The sequence below is a fragment of the Gavialis gangeticus genome, unplaced genomic scaffold, assembly GCF_001723915.1.
Source record: "Gavialis gangeticus isolate Ggan-Ray unplaced genomic scaffold, GavGan_comp1, whole genome shotgun sequence".
NCBI lineage: Eukaryota > Metazoa > Chordata > Crocodylia > Gavialidae > Gavialis > Gavialis gangeticus.
This window is the reverse complement of record NW_017729028.1, coordinates 28,688,192-28,692,291: the sequence shown is the minus strand read 5'-3', so window position 1 is coordinate 28,692,291 and position 4,100 is coordinate 28,688,192.

Below are 4,100 nucleotides of genomic sequence, written 5' to 3'. Positions count from 1 at the left end.
CCTAGTTTTTTAATGAGGATGGCGTGGGAGACGGTGTCAAAGGCCTTGCTGAAGTCCAGAAAGTCTACGTCCATGGTGACACCTGCATCCAATGCTTTTGTGACCTGATCATAAAAGGCAATTGGGTTGGTCTGACATGACCTGCCCCTAATGAAACCGTGCTGCTTGCCCTTGAGCATCATCCTGAAGCCAGCCCATCGCAGATGTGCTCCTTGATGATCTTCTCAAAGAGTTTCCCTAGGATTGAGGTAAGACTGACAGGCCTATAGTTGCCCAGGTTCTCCCCTCCTCCCTTTTTTAAAGATGGGGACCACGTTAGCTATCTTCATCATCTGGCACCTGGCCTGAACACCATGAGCACTCATAAAGCCCTGCCAAGGGCCCTGCAATAACCCCTGCTAGCCCCCTCAACACCCTGGGGAAATAAAATGTAAGTCCAGTTTTCATTTTAAGGGTTGAGCTCCAAAACATGTCCCAAAAGAATATAGTTTTAAGCTCTACCTCCCCTGGTTGCTCAATTTTCCTAAGCAGAGAAATTACAAAATAGATTAATCTTGAGCAGCAGCCATTTCAAAGTGAAAAAACCTGAAACGCCTCATACTTTGGTTACATGGTAACATGAGACCACACCAAGCTATTCAGTCTGGTAAGAATGCTGCATGAAGAGATTTCTCTTCTTTCTGTAAAGGAATGTACAGGTTAGCTCTCCAGCCTGTTGAGTTACACCAAGAAATACAAAAATCCCACCCCTGTAAGGATGATTATCTATTTTTGTATGGCTTTTGTGCCAGACAGGCGGTGCTGAATTATTTCCCAACTTGTTGACTTGTCTCATCACATTATGCTTTTAAATGCTACCAGGCTTCAGCACCTGCACTAGAATTTAAAATGGAGTACCATGCATTTTCCAGACTGCTTCACTTGCAGACACTGTTTATACCACAAGGACCAACATTTGCAGTCTCGATATTTTACACTGTGTCCAGTAACTTGTCCCAGACATTTAGAGAAGTCTAGGAGAAGCCAGAGAGCCAAAGGTACCCTGTGGAAGACTGAACCATGTTGCAGCTAGAACGAAATTCTTCCCCATATGCCTATGCACCACGTACGAAGCACAGGAAGGGGGGTGCTTGGTAAAACAGGCAGCTAATTTAGGATTTATCCTTTCTACCGATTTCCACCAGAGCCCTGCAGTGAACACAGAATTCACTTCCTCATCAAGTTGTCTATCGAGTACATACTTAAGCAAACATACCATGAACACAAACGTAGAGAGGAAGTCTGAAGTGGAGATAACATTACCCTTAACAGCTATGATGCAAGGCAGAAGTTGTCCATTCGTTTTGGATACCCAACCGAGGACTTCTGAAATCAGGGCTCTAAAACTTTAAGTAACACAGAGCCTTTATATAATCCAAATACAGCTCCCATTCACTTCCCTTAGTAAGGTACCATCGTCTCAAGGTCAGGCACCTGGTTGACTACTGACAAATGACAGCATGCCTCACATTCAAGAAGCCATCTAAAAACATTTTTGATTAAGCAACTTGCCCAGCATGACAAAGCACTATATGGCAAAAGCAGGGGTAGACTCTGGAGAGAACAGCATTAGTCTCCCCTCCTTCCCCTCAGATCACAGTAATAAATCACAGAAAATGAGGGCTGAAGGGACCTCGATGTCACATCTAGTCCAACTCCCTGCTCAAAGCAGGAGCAGCCCCAGCTACATCATCCCAGCCAAGGCTTTGTCTAGCCAGGTCTTAAACACTTCCAAGGATGGAGATCCCACCACCTTTCTGCGGAGCCTGTTCCAGTGCTTCACCACCCTCTTAGTGAGAAAGTTTTTCATAATATCCAACCTTAACTTCCCTTGCTGCAGCTTGAGCTCATTGCTCCTTGTTCTGTCATCTGCCCCCACTGAGAACAGCCCAGCTCCAAACTCTTTGCAGCCCCCCTACAGGGAGGTGAAGGCTGCTATTCAAATCCCCCTCAGCCTTCTCTTCTCCAGACTCAATCAGCCCAGTTCCCTCAGCCTCTCCTCACAAGTCATTGCCCTCTGCTGGACTCTTAACTTGTCCATATCCTTTCTGCAGCAGAGGGCGCAAAACTGGACACAGGACTCCAGATGTGGCCTAAACAGTACAGAATAGAGGGGAAGAATCACTGTCCTCGATCTGCTGGCACCACTCCTACCAATGCAGCCCAGGATGCCGGTAGCCTTCTTGGCACCAAGGGCACACTGCTGGCTCCTGTTCAGCTTCTTGTCCTGTCAACCCCAGGTCCTTTTCTGCAGAGCTGCTGCCCAGCCCGTCACCCCCAGCCTGCATTGGTGCACAGGATTGTTCCCTCCTAAGTGCAGGACTTTGCATTTGTCCTTGTTGAACATTATGAGATTTCTTTTGGTTCAATCCTCCAATGTGTCAAGGTCTCTCTAAAGACCAGCAACATCCCTGTGAGATAAGCTGTAATCTCCCCTCTATGTCCATCTTTAAAAATAAGTCTGGCGCACAGAGTTTAGAATCCCAATTTGCCCAAATATCACTCAATCTGTGACTGAGCAGGAACTCAACCAGAGTCCTAAACTAGCTTTTCTAATTATCTTTACTTCTTTGTAGAAAGAAAATTCATTAAGACTGAGACACAGAAGAATAAGGTGTCTTACAGAAAGTTGCTTTATTTGCTGCATAAAAGTCTGATTCATGTTCTGAGGCACATTTACCCAGGGCACTGTTGGAGAGGCAATGTCTGGAAAAGGTGTCCGTCTGATCATTTAATTAAAAGGGCATCAGAAACTAGACTTATTCTGACATCAACTACTAAGCCTGAAGCATCTAATGGCCAAAGTAATTTCAAATACAAAAAAAAAAAGTTAAACTGGCACATCTCCCCTTCCTACAGCTAAGTTCAATCAGACAACTACTTGATGCCAGAGCTGAGGGTTGTGGTAATGTCTTATTTCTTGCGTCATGGACATGGAGGGTGTATTTTTTCATTTCTTGCTCAAGGGAGCCATAGCAATCTAAGGAGTCAGTGTCAAGATCATGAAGAAACTGAAATATTGCTCAAGAGACATGTCTGAGGTGCTGCTTCTACACAATGCTGCCTCTGGTACATCAGCTGTCATGTGGCGAATCTCATCATCTTGATGACTACAGCCTGGGGGATGAAGGCAACAGTTTTGGCATGACTGAAGTGCTTGGGGCTGCATGACAGCAACTGCATTACAGTGAGAAAGACATCTATAACACTATTAGACACACCCTTGGTCACCGGTGGAAAAAGACTACTGACAAAGGCAGAGACTACACTGAAAAACAGCTGTGCCTTCAGTGGTGATGTTTAAGTCTTCTGTGCAAGTTAAAGTTTTTTCAATAATGTTTACATTACTAAACAGACCCATAGGAGGTACCACCTTTTGTCCAAGTTGTTGGGTTTTTTTGTTTTGTTTTTTTTTTTAAACCTTTAGCTGGGTTACGGGTTCAAAGGTTGCCAAGCTGTAAAGTGGTCATTGCACTACACCATTGGAATGGATCACATCTGCAAGGTCCTACAGAATCAGAACACCAGATCAATCACTTTCTTAAGTCCCCCAAAGCAAAGTGCTTTCACTTTTGAAGCGTGCAGGAAATATCAGAACACTGGTTCATCTGAAGCATACAACAGTTTCCACAAGCTAAACTCAACTTCCTCCTTTAGCTTAAACCAGAATGACTAAGGAGTCATCTATTTAAATATTTAGTGAAGATGCTGAAGAAGCGGTATAAATAACAGGTCACTCTGGAAGATACTACCGAATGGAGGAGCCAGCAAACACAGAAGCTGACAGCTCAAAAGTTATGATGTCATCGGGATAACAGAGACCTGGTGGGACTCCACCCATGACTGGACCTTGGGTATAGATGGCTATACCCTGTACAGGAGGGATCGTGTAAATAAAAGGGGCGGGGGTGTAGCTCTCTATGTTAAGGAAAGCTACATGTCCCTGCAAGCTGATATTGGTGACCAGGGTGGATGGCTAGAGACCCTCTGGGTTAAAGTTCGTGGGGAACATGGCACAGGGGACAACGGTGGGAGTCTACTACAGACCTCGCACCCAAAGT